The 13,259-nt window shown below is 34.7% G+C and overlaps 1 pseudogene; it reads left to right on the top strand.

Annotated features, from left to right (window-relative positions):
- Positions 1-2,507: 2,507 nt before the first annotated feature.
- On the top strand, positions 2,508-12,651 carry LOC127789822 (60S ribosomal protein L7-1-like; annotated as a pseudogene).
- The last annotated feature ends 608 nt before the right edge of the window (positions 12,652-13,259 follow it).

Genomic DNA, 13,259 nt, shown 5'->3' with positions numbered 1-13,259 from the left:
GGGCTGCTCAAGACCAAAGACTGTCTGGGAGTGTTATTAGATGTATTAGTTTAATCAGTCATTAGTTCATTGAATTTATCAGTTTAGATTTATTTTATGTTTCAGTTGAGAGATTGTCCCTTAGACAGAGATTTTAATTTCTTGTTATGTTAACTCAGGGATTTATTTCTATTTCAGTTTGACTTAGATGTTCAGTTGGTATCAGATCTTTAGTTTATCAGTCAATTTTATTTTATTTCCTGTAGCACCTCTTATCGGACAGTTCTAGGAAAGGGGGCGCTACACCTTTTGAATCTATCTAATTGCACTTACATATTTCTTAATGGATACATTCTATTTCATGTGTTTTCAACTGTCTCTTCTTAATGAAAAATGTTTTTCTTAAATTTCTTCTTTAAATGCATTCATCCTTATATCAGTATGTTTATACATATATGTATCAAATGATTAATGTTTCATATATAAATCTTTATGAAAAATATTTTATGTTGCATACATATTCATGCATATACTATTCGTTGCTACAAGGGTTTTTAGTTTAAGAAAAATGTTATTTTCAAATAACTTTACTGCAACTTATTTCAAATTATTCTTAAAAGTATTCAAAACACCCAATTCACTCCTCATCTTGGATGATCTTTCAAGGTGGCTTAGAGTAAAATAGGCATTTTCATCTCACAAAGAAAATATACATTAGATCTTTTGAAAGAAATAGGTACACTAGGGTGTAGACCTGATGAAATGCCTTTAGAAAATAACTGAAAATTTGAAGAAATAAATGATGATGCACCAATAGAAAAATAAAGATATCAACGGTTGGTGAAAAAATTAATTAATTTATTTCTTACATGACTTGATATAACCTATGTAGTGAGTGCGATAAGCCAATATATGCATTCTCCTACCCAAAGATATATGAATGTTGTTATTCATGTCTTAAGATATCTAAAAGGGACACCTAGAAAGGGGTTTTTATTTTGAAAAAATGCAGAAAGAGGAATTTGGGGGTTTGTTGATGTAAATTAGGTGAGGTCTATTCAAGATAGTCGGTTAACTTCAAATTATTGCACTAAGTTATGGGGAAATGTGGTTATATAGAGAAGTAAAAAACACTCAGTTGTTGCCTGTAGTAGTGTCGAGGCAAAATTCTGAGCTATACCTAAAGGGATTTGTGAAGTAATTTGGTTAGAAATGTTAATGGAAGATTTATATATTCCTTTGTCACAACAAACAAAAGTGTACAATGATAAAAAATCAACAATTAGTATTGTTAATAATCTAGTTTAACATGATTAAATGAAACATGTGAGAATAGATTAAAATTTTAAAAAACGAAAAATTGAAGGAGCAATTAACTTGTGCTATATCCCTACAAAAAGTCAAATTGTTGATGTGTTTACCAAAACTATGACAATACCAAGTTTTGAATCACTTATTGGCAAGTTGAGAATGTCAAATATTTAGGCCATGTTCTCTTTGTTGTTTTCATGTTTTTTTTAGTTTTTTCCAAAATAATGAAAACGTGTTTACTTTCATATTTTTAAAAATACATTTTTGAAAATAAGAAAAAAATTTGTAAAAAAAACTAAAAACAATAAAAAGTTATTTTTACTGTTTTTATTACAAATACGTTCAAAATTTTTAAAACGCAAAAAAACAATACAGATAAAAAGAACGCATTTTCAACAATCTCAAAACAAACATTCAAAATAAAAATTTAAAAATAAATTCAAAACTTAAAATTAAAATACGAAGAGAACAATCATTTATTCCCCAACTTGAGGGGGTGTGTTAGAACATATAGATGAAATGCCCTCATTTATTCTCCAACTTGAGGGGGTGTGTTAGAACATATAAATGAAATGCCCAATATTAAAGGGATGGGACAACTTAGAAGATAAGATAATTTATCAAGATTAAAAGAATGAGATAGATTGAAAGAAGAAAACAATTCCAACAATTTTAAATTTTAGTTAATTGTTTTATCTTCTAAAATCTAAATTCAAATCTCTTCTTGTTTTCTATAGGATAGTTTAGATGGTTTCTTGTATATACAAAAATAAGATACTCGAATTCAATAAAATTAAAGTAAGCAGATTTGAACTTATTTCAATATGCAAAATCAAATTGATATGATCTTAAATTCAGAGTATTTATAGTAAAACAATGAATGTTTCGAAAGATTTTTTTTTTTTGTCTAAAACTTAATTATTCTTACTTATATATTTAACCCATAAATTATAATTCTATTATCCACAAATATGCTGGATAATGATAAATTTAAATTTCGCCTCTATTTTTCTATTTTGATTAGTTCTTCAAATGGATACTTAAATAAGAAATAATCATGATTATAATCTCAATTAAGAAAATTCAAAATTGAAATTATATCTAATTAAGTCTCTTGTGGTGGTTTATTATGTAGACTCGCCAATTTTGAGCAGTTTTATTAACTTATCCAATGAGCTTAAAAATATAAAGAAAATAAATTAGTAACATGCAGCGTTCGTACGTTATTGTTGCCGGATGTTCTGCTAATTCCCCGTTGGTGGACACCCAAACGGGTTGGCATATAAAAGGCAAACCCTAGCCCAGCCCAGCCGCCCTTCTCTCTCCATTTTATCTCCTTCTCCGGCCAACTGCGGGCCAGATTGTGAAACCGACCTTGATCTCCCCAACTGCGGTTTCGAAGTCTACATCCGGCGAGTCCCAGACACCGAGGACAGCCCATCGGAGTAGTTTGATCTCGAGGTAACCCGTTTTGGCTATTTTCTGGTGGTTTACGTTGGTTTTCCGGTGATATATATATGTATATACACGCTGGTACAAGTTTTTTGGACTTGGCCAGGATAAAGCGAGGTCACAGAGGGTTCGGCAAAGAGGGAAAACAAAACCTCTTTGCTGCGCCGTATGCAGAGAGAGAGAGAGAGAGAGAGAGAGAGAGACTTCCGGGGAGGTCTAATCCGACCATGTAAGCCTTTCTCGTTCCTTCGTTTCTTCATCTTCCGTTTTCTTCAATTTGGCCTAGAATTCTTCAGTGATACAGTCTTCCCATAATTTTTTTTTTTTGTCCTGAAAAACTAGGGAAATTAGGGTTCAAGAAGATAAGGACTTCAAAGCAATCTTTGGTCCTATTTGTAGAGTTGTGCGTAAATACATGTATCTTTTGCATTTTTGCATGCTGAGGCAATTATATTTTGAATTTCTGGGTTTTAATTGTCTGACGTGATGACAAGATATCCTCCAAATTGTTTGTTTATGGTACTGAAAATCAATCGAGATTTTATTTAGATGCATACTTTTAACTTGGTTCTTGTATTTCTAGAGTTGTGGAACATGGCGGAGGAGGAACCGAAGCCCCTCAATTATATACCCGAGGTGATATTGAAGAAAAGGAGAAACAATGAAGAGTGGGCAATTAGAAGGAAGCAGCAGTTGGAGCAGAGGATTAGGAGAAGCAAAGGGGATAATTTTGTCATCAAGAAGCCTGAGCAATTCATCAGAGAGTACCGAGATAGGGTAATTACTTTTGATGTTTTCCCCTGTAGTTGCTTAAGATATGTAGATTGTGATGTTTATTCAGATAACTTATGCATTTAGTTACTGATTGTTTTGCAGTTATATGAATTTCTATAGGTGGTACTGATGCCATTTGTTTCCTAACGCAATTTAATGCATAACATGTTTCTATGTTGGATAAGTTCATTTCATTTCTACAATCAGCGTAACAAGGCATATAAAGTGGATTATGAAATTTGACCTTTGATTTCAATTGGAAACTAAGGGCTTGTTTGATTCTGTTTTCTTTGTTTGCAGAATTGCAAATTCTGAAAATTTTGAGGCAGATTTATTTTTCATATAGTCTTTTATTTTTGTTGAAATTATTCTTTTTATAATTTTCTAAATTAGAGTGTTTAGAGATCATTTTTTTTAAAATAATTACCAAAATCGGCCTTTACCAAAATGTCATAATTCATGTAGCAGGTTGATCCTATTATTGAATACTGGAGTTGCCTTGGTCAAACACTTGCATGTTAATAAACTTGTCAACAGTGCATGGGGTTTCTGCATTGGGCTGCCCTTCTCTTTTTCCTTTTCTTTTCTATTTTTTGAATTTCTATACCACGTATAAATAGATATTGCCTATATGTTGGAGAACTATTTCTAACCTTAAAGGAAGGGCAATATAACTCCTTCATGATTTTCTACTTCAGGATGGATACCCTTTTCATGTCAATAGGCTTTCTATCCCACAACATTAGTAAGAGATTTCTTGGCATGAGAGACTTATGTAGGAGGTCTTCCAAGACAGATTGGGTGTAACAAGAGTATTGAGGAAGTAGAATGCCAATTTTATTGGCCAAGATGGTTAGTTAGTGTTGCACTTTTGAATTTGTTGTGGCCAAGATACAACAATAGATTTGTCAAGTGGGAAAAGTAATCTTGACATTCTTTGGCAAGGATGATCAGGGGGACCTTAAGGCAAATGATCAGGAGGCCAAAAATAATCAGGTGGCCTCATGGCAAATAATCAGGAGGCCAAAAAAAATTAGGTGGCCTTGTGAGATAGTGATTTGCTGATGAGTGGTTGCTTGCTGATGAATGGGAGACCTTAAATAATTGAGAGGCCTAAAATAACCGAGTGACCTTGGAGAACTGAGAGGCCTTCAGGAACTGAGTGGCCTGCTAAAGCGAACAAACGATGAGTGGCGTGGGAGACTTTTCCTACACAAACTCTCCGATACTTAAGTCAGTCTTTGAGTGCTTGAGCGCAAAAATAGGGTTTGAGTATCAAAGTGGGCGTACCTGAATAAGAAGGTGGTTGTCATGACCCTAAAGATTTTTCAAAGATAGATTAATAAATACAATAGGAGGAGTTTATATTTCCTTTTGTATTTTTTGTTATAGGGCTTTGTCTTTAGCTAATAGGTAGTTAGGAGGGTTGCAATCGAGTCGAGATTCCCTAAGCTCAGCTCGACTCGATAAATTTTAGCACTAGCTCGAGCTCGAGTTGAGCTTGGAAGTTGGGCTCGAGCTCGAGCTTGATAACATTTCTTGAGCTCGAGCTTGGCTCGGGCTCAGGTGACCCAAGCTCTGGCTCGACTGGGGCTCAGGTTTGGGCTTGAAATTTATTAATCGACAAATATACCAAAATCAACCTAACCTCATAAGCTGGCGACGAGAGGCAGTGAGTGGCAGTGGTAGGCTTCAAAGATGCAGCGAGAGGCGGTGAAGACGACCAGGGTGAGAGACGGCGAAGAGGGCGACAACGAGACGCTTCGGCTTTCTTCTCTGAAGTCGACGGTGAGAGGCAGCGAGCGGCGGTGGTAGGCTTCAAAGATGCAGACGGAGGCAGTGAAGAGGGCTGCAGTGAGAGACGGCGGAGAGGGTGATAGCGAGAGGTTGCGGCGATTCTCTGGAGCTGGCAGCGAGAGGCAATGGGCGATCATAGCTCTTTTTCTGTTCTCCATTCTTCCTTCTCCTTCTTCCCTCTTCTGCTCTTCAAATTTCAATACACAGGTATTTGGGAATTGGGAGCATAGTTAGGGTTTTTAGAAAAATAAGTATTTATAGGGTGTGTTTTTATAATTTGTAATATATAAATATTAAAATTTTAATAATTAAAATTTAATTATTATTATAAACTAATAATTTTAATCCCTATTATGAAATATTATTAATGTTATGTCAGTTTATATATTTTGTTTGTAAATAAAATATTTAGAATGTGCATTTAATACTATGTGTAATGATTAATTTTTTGAAATTTAATATAACGTTAGTAGAGTAAACTAAGTGTTACTCGAGTGAGATATAAAATTACTAAGTAGTAATTTTTTGAAATTTAATGATACAAAATTATAAATATAGAGTTATTATTTTAATTCATATTTATTACTTGGTTCTTAAATTAAATGCTATAGTTACTCAACTACTGTAATGTACCACTTAGTCGAATAACTATTTGGTTATTTAATTAATGTTATTCTATCAATGAAGATAAGTATATAATTGATTAATCCCTTAAATGTTTAGGTTTTAATTGATTAAAAATAAAAAATTAGTCGAGTACAATATTTGTTAGTTGTTACTCAACTAAACATTTTCTTACTCGAGTAAAATGATAATTATTCTATTAAGCTCATACATTAATTGATTAATTTTAAGTTACAACAAATCTTTTTATCAACACATTCTATTAAACTAAGTATTACTTGAGTGAGATATGCAGTTACTAGGTAGTAATTTTTTAAAATTTAATAATACAAAATACAAATATATAGTTGTTATTTTAATCCATATTTATTACTCGGTACTTAAATTAAATGTTATAGTTACTCAACTAATGTACTATTTACTCATTTAGTTGAATAACTATTTGGTTATTCAATTAATGTCATTCTATCATATATTTGAATAAGACAAGTGTATAATTGATTAATCTCTTAAATGTTTAGGTTTTACTTGATTAAAAATAAAAAAATTAATCGAGTACAATATTTGTTAGTTGTTATTATTCAACTAAACATTTTCTTACTCGATTAAAATGATAATTAAACTATTAAACTCATACATTAATTAATTAATTTTAAGTTGCAACAAATCTTTTTATCAACACATTCTATTAATCATTTTATTAATGTATTTTATAAACAGGTATATTCAAAATTATAAATAATTTTATTAATACATTTATAAATAAGCTTATTCACAAGCCAGCTCGTGAGTCTATAATCGAGCGAGATCGTGAGCCACTATTCGAGCCAACTCGCAAGCCTATAATCAAGCCAGCTCGAGAGCCTATTGAGCCGAACTTTGCTGAGCTCAAGTTTAGCTCGTTAATAAATCGAGCTTCAAAGTTAGGCTTAAGCTCTGCTCATTTACTTTAACGAACAAACTCGAATGAGCTTTTATTAAGCTAAGCATCGAACTAAGCTTGAACGACTCGGCTCATTTGCAACACTAGCAGTTGGGCTGTTTGTTACATTGCACATGGGTGTAAGTGGGAGGTTGTTAGGCTATATATAAGCCACAATTGAGAATGGAAGAATAATGCTTGAATTAATTGAATGAAATTCTCATTTCTCTCTCTAGATTTCTTTCCAATTTCCCTCTCGTTTCTCTCTACTACTCTACTCTCCCTCATTTCTCTCTAATTTCTCCCCCTATTTTTGTCCAATTTCTCTCTCCAATCATTTTGATTTAAGGATTGCATTAAATAATTTTGTTAGCCAAGAGATGTCCTCTTCTCCCATGCATTTCCATGCTTCTATTGGTATATTATCCGATCCCACCGCCTTATGATTTTTTATTTTTTTTAATGCTTGCCTTATATCATTTGAACTTATGCGTCGATAAAATGTATAGCTCACGTTCCCTTCGAAGTTACTAAGATGTCCCAACCTAACTCTTATGTCCTCACCATCATTGAATAATTTTGTGAAATATTCCTTCCATCTCTCCTTAATCGCTCTCTCATTCACTAATACATTTTGGTTTTCATCTTTTATGCATTTCACTTGGTTTAGATCCTTTGTTTTTCTTTCTCTTGATTTAGCTAATTTATATATATATATATCCCTTTCTCCATCTTTTGTATCAAATCGTTTATATAAATTCTCATATGCTTTTGACCTTGCTTCACTAACAGCTCTTTTTGCTACATTTTTTGCTTCTTTATAATTTTTTAGGTTTTTTTCATTGTTACACTGATATACAACTTTATAGCAAGTTTTCTTATTTCTAATTTTTAATTGTACCTCTTCATTCTACCACCAAGACTCCTTAAGGTTTGGGGCTCTACCATTTGTCTCTCCAAGGACTACCTTTGCCGTGCTTCTCAGGACAATAGTCATTTCCTCCACATTTGGTTTACCTGTCCTTCTCCATTCCATTCCCTTCTACCCCTTAATTTTTCTTTGAAGATTAGTTGTTTCTCCTCTTTTAAATCCCACCACCTAATTTTTGGATTTTATTTTATGTGATTTTTTCTCTTTCAATTTCTTATTTGGACGTCAAGTACCAAAAGTTTATGTTGAGTAGTCAAACACTCCCCTGGGGATGTCTAATGTCTGCAGTAGTCCAAGATAAGCCACCTGTTCATGCTTGCAACGTTGACATGTTTCACAGGCCATCACATATTCGATAACAATTCTCTTAAGAGTAGGCCAATAAAATAGTTGCCTAACCGTATGACAGGTAGCCCTTATACTTGAATGTCCCCTCAGCGGTGAGCTATGTAAAGACTGCAATATCTGCCTTTTAAGCTGCTCATTGTCACCTATAACCATTCTTCCCTTCAACCTGATTATACCATTAGATAAAGTATACCCAGGTTTACTACTAGGGTTGACTGATAATTGGGCCAAAATGTCTTGAGTCCACCCTACAACTTCATAGCCATCAATAATTTCTCACACCAATCTGGCACTACTGAAGTAATAGCATTATAGTCCCCATTTTCCTCTTGCCTGGACAAGGCATCTGCTATCACATTCTCTTTATCTTGGTGGTATTGGATCACATAGTCAAGGCCTAAGAGTTTTGACATACCTTTTCTTTGCAGCTGTGTGTGAAGTTTTGTTGCATGAGGAACTTTAAACTCTCATGGTCAGTTTTGATGATAAATTGACTGGCCTCTAAATCGTGCCGCCATTTTTCCACAGCCACTAGGACAGCAATCAATTCCTTATCATAATGTTTAGGTGCAAGAGCCTTGCTAATGAAGGCTAGTGGTTTACCGTATTGCATCAAGACTGCACCTACTCATTTGTCACAAGCGTCAGCCTCCAGCACAAAAGCTTTGGTAAAATCAGGTAGAGCAAACACCAGAGCCTGTGTGATAACCTGTTTCAATTGAATAAAGGCTGCCTCTACTTGACGATTCCACTGAAACCCATTCTTCTTAAGTAATTCTGTTAAAGGTTTGCTGATAATCCCATAATTCTTAATGAACCTCCTATAGTATCCTGTCAATCCCTGAAATCCCCTCAAAGCCTTAACTGTAGTTGGTCTAGGCCAGTCCACCATTGCAGCAATTTTCTTGGGGTCTGTACTAACTCTTGCACCAGATATAACATGCCCTAAATACTCCACTTGTTCTGTGGCAAAAGTACACTTGAACTGCTTTACATATAATTGATTGGATCTAAGGACTTCAAATTCCTGTCCTAAGGTGAACAAGGTACTGGTCAAAAGTTTGGCTATAAATGAGGATATCATAAAAAAATAAAAGGATGAAATCCAGCAGAAGTCTTTTTCTTCTTCCCCTATCTCCAAAAATAGTCCTAAATATTATGGTCCTTTCCCAATCATGGCGAAGGAGGGTCCTGTTGCTTACAGCTACTAGACCACACTACTATACATCCAGTTTTTCATGTTTTTCTACTCAAGAAAACAATTGGCTCCAGGATGTTCCTAAAACTGAATTACCCCCTATACTTGATGACTACCAGGCTGAGGTTGAACTGTTGTCTATCTTGGACAAACGGGTAATTTTTAAGGATGCTCTGCCCCTTACTCAGGTGCTGCTTCGATGTCTCATTTGCATCCGATCATACTGCTTGGGAGTGCTTAACGGACTTGCTTACTCAGTTTTCTCGGGCTACTCATTTGCTTTAATTCTTGAGGACAAGGTCTTAAGGGGGGAGGGAATGTCATGACCTGGATATAGACAGACATCCTGGCCCTTGACTGCAGCAGATTGTTACTCTTATTTTCAGTTATTCATTTTATTTTCTGTATTGATAATTCAGGTAGCTTATATGCACAGTAACCTGCTGTAATGTACAGTAACTGACAGTAATGTAAAGTACATCAGTTACCACCCACTTTCTTTGCCCATTACGTCACTCAGACAGCACTGGTAACTGCTTCCACTAATCGGTAACTGCCTTTGAATTGCTCCCAGAAACCGCCTTGTTCAGCTCGGCCTCAAGTCTGATCGGAGTCCTACTAGAAATCGCGTAGATCACAGCTAAGAACTGGTGGCTCTGATACCAAATTGTTAGGGACTCATGCCTGACTGTAATTTCTACAATGGCTTAATTGAAAGGGAGGGAGAAATAGAGAGAAATAAGGAGAAAATTGAAGAGAGGAGAGAGAAACTGAACTTCTAATATTTCAATAATTCTCCAAAATGGTTGTCGAGTGGCTGATATAGCCCCCTCTTACAGGAAGAGAAGTAATGGGCAAAGGAAGTGGGTGGTAACTTCTGTACTGTACATAACTGCAGGTTACTGTGCATATAAGTTACCTGAATTATCAATACAGAAAATAAAATGAATAACTGAAAAGAAGACTGAAAATAAGAGTAATAATCTGCTGCAGTCAAGGGCCAGGATGTCTGTCTACATCCAGGTCGTGACAATTATATGGCCTTCCAAAGAGGCAGAGACCATGGTTTCAGATCAAAATGTTCACCTCATTAGTTATTTTTGGAAAACCCTATGGCATTTGGTAGGCAGTAAGTTGAAAATTTTCACTGCGTATCATCCCCAAATGGATGGACAAACCGAGTTTGTCAACTACAGTCTAGGAAATTTGTTGAGATGCTTAGTCAGGGGAATTGGTACTTGATTCTCCCCATTTCACCAGTTGCCAAAGAAATTGGGGAAGAGGAAGGGTAGTGTAGGGGAGGGTGACAACTCGAAAGAGAAAGAGAGAGAGAAGAAAGATTTCAGGAAGGGATATTCAGCAATTCTTTGTCCAAATTCATCTAAGCTAATTTCTGGTTACATCCTAAGCCTATTTGTAGGCTGAAGTTCAACTGAAAATAAATACTCTAATTATGAAAATAAATAAATAAATACAAGCTAAAATATAAAAAATTTGAATTTTAATAAATCAAAGGACTAAATATCCTATCAATCGTGTTGTTTTCTTCTCCTGGTGTGTATGTCAACTTAAGAAACACCTATTCTCTTAAAACTGAGATTGATTGGTATTCATAAGGCAAACATTGTGTGTTCATGTATAACTGCTGTATAAAATATCTAGTTCAATTCATAATTGACATGTTGGACGCAGGAATTGGACCTGATCCAGATGAAACACAGGTCTAAGCGGAAAAAACACAGCACTTTTGACACCTGAGTCCAAGTTGCTTTTCATAATTCGCATTGGAGGGTAAGTTAACAATGTAGTTGGTGCCTTAGTTTTGGTTTTGTTGTTGATATTTCTATTTCCATGTCTGATTTCCACCACTTTTTTTCCCCAGAAAAACTGACATGCACATGAAGACAAGAACGATTTTATACTCTCTTGGACTGAGGAAAATCTTCCATGGTGTTTTTGTCAAGGCAAATGAAAGGATGATGGGAATTTTACAAAGAGTAGAGCCTTACATTACATATGGGTAATAAAAACAAGTTCTTATTGCTATTATTTACCATGAATTACTTCTTGATGCTTATATGATGAAATGGTTGCACTTACCTTAACCCAAACCGGTCATGCTAACCCTACCCCAAACAACAAACCTGATCTGGGTGGTCCATTGGTTCCTCAATTGAACTTGAAGCAATGAAACCTGACTGTCATCCTACTTGAGCTTAACGTGTTAACTTGGCTATCTGTATTTTTTTTAAAAAATGAACTCCTAAAACTAATTTAAAGAATAAAAGTAAAAATTGGTCACATATTGGATTTTTTTATCTCAAAATTCTCCCATGTTTCCTCTTTAGTTGACATTTGTCTAGGATATCTTGAGGTGCTTCTTTGCCACCTACTTTCTATATAACAGTTCAAGCTTGGTGAATGTGAGCATTTGCAGGTTTAAGTTGACTGTTTTTATCTATTGAGCTGTGAACTCATCATAGCTTGACTTTATCTTGCAACAGTAGATCCCTCCCCCACTTATGTGGTGAAACAATTAAATGTGTTTTCTTTCTCTCATCAATTTCCATTGGTCTAAAAGCTAGGGAGACTAACCTTCTAGAAGTGAATAATAATAATAATTAGGCAAATATAACAAACTGAAAGGAATTTCATTGTTGGCAGAACTAATAGAGAGAGTTTAACCATGTCAAGGTGTCGCAATTATTAATACATGTAATGCCAGTGCAGAGAACATCCGCTAAATGATAACCAATGCTTGTTGGCTTTGGCTTTTGGTTGAATGATAAATGTTTTAATGGGATTATGTTTTGTGTTTGAAGATACCCAAATCTCAAGAACGTGAAGGATCTGATTTACAAGAAAGGCTTGGCAAAAATTAAAAGGCAGATTGTTCCCCTGACTGACAACAACATCATTGAACAGGTAATCGAAGACCTTGCTAGGTTGTTGCACGCCCTGTTGTATTCTCATTGGCAAGTTTCTAATGCTACATTTTACTTTTGGGCCTTCAGACTCTTGGGAAGTATGGCATCCTATGCATAGAAGACATTGTAAATGAGATTGCTACAGTAGGTCCACATTTAAAGAGGTCACTAGCTTCCTGTGCCCCTTTAAACTCAACAAGCCTGAGAAAGCATTGCATGGAAAGAAAAAGCCTTACAAAGATGGGGGAGATGCTGGGAATCGGGACGACCAAATCAACGAACTAATTAGTAAGATGAATTAGCAGTAACATCAGGTGTTGCTTAAGATATCTTATTACAAATTGTTGGTAGTTTGTGTTCTTGAGATTAAATCTCAGACGATGCCCTATGTTGTTGTGAGTCTCAGTTTTGGTGTAACCATAATTTTACATTGATGATATCTACTAAAACTTTGATCTTTTGTGAGGAAAGTAAGGTATTAATTATTAGAACGACATGCTAATTGATTGTTTTTTTCCCTCTTGTGGGTGTTGAATGTTGGGAAGTCTTGTTTGTTCATGTAAGCTCGTTGTTCTCGTTGTTAGGATCATCTCTGTGAAAGGTCCTTCCATGGTGCTCTTCTTGTTCCCCCTAATGTTTTTCTATGATTGTTTCTTTGCCAAGAGATTTTGATCAATTGATTGTTGAATATTGTCATGGAAACAAAAAATGGATTTGAGGTGGGCTTTTTGGTAGATTATAGCTTCTTATCTTTTATTTTGTTCAGCAGGTACTCTTTAACTTATTATTTTATATATATGTTTTTTAATTATTTATACATTCATAACAGGTATGACAAAAGACCTCATATGAGCAGAATTGATGAAATAGAATAATTAGTTAAAAAAAGAGATAGAGGTAGATCTAACAAGACTTTGAGAGAAATATTAAAATTTGATATGAAGTGTATAGAGTTAAATAAAGATATAACAAAAGATAAAAAATATGTGAAAATCT

The sequence above is a fragment of the Diospyros lotus genome, chromosome 14 (genome assembly GCF_014633365.1).
Source record: "Diospyros lotus cultivar Yz01 chromosome 14, ASM1463336v1, whole genome shotgun sequence".
Taxonomy (NCBI): Eukaryota; Viridiplantae; Streptophyta; class Magnoliopsida; order Ericales; family Ebenaceae; genus Diospyros; species Diospyros lotus.
The sequence above is the reverse complement of the archived record's forward strand: the minus strand, read 5'-3'. Positions and strand labels throughout refer to the sequence as shown.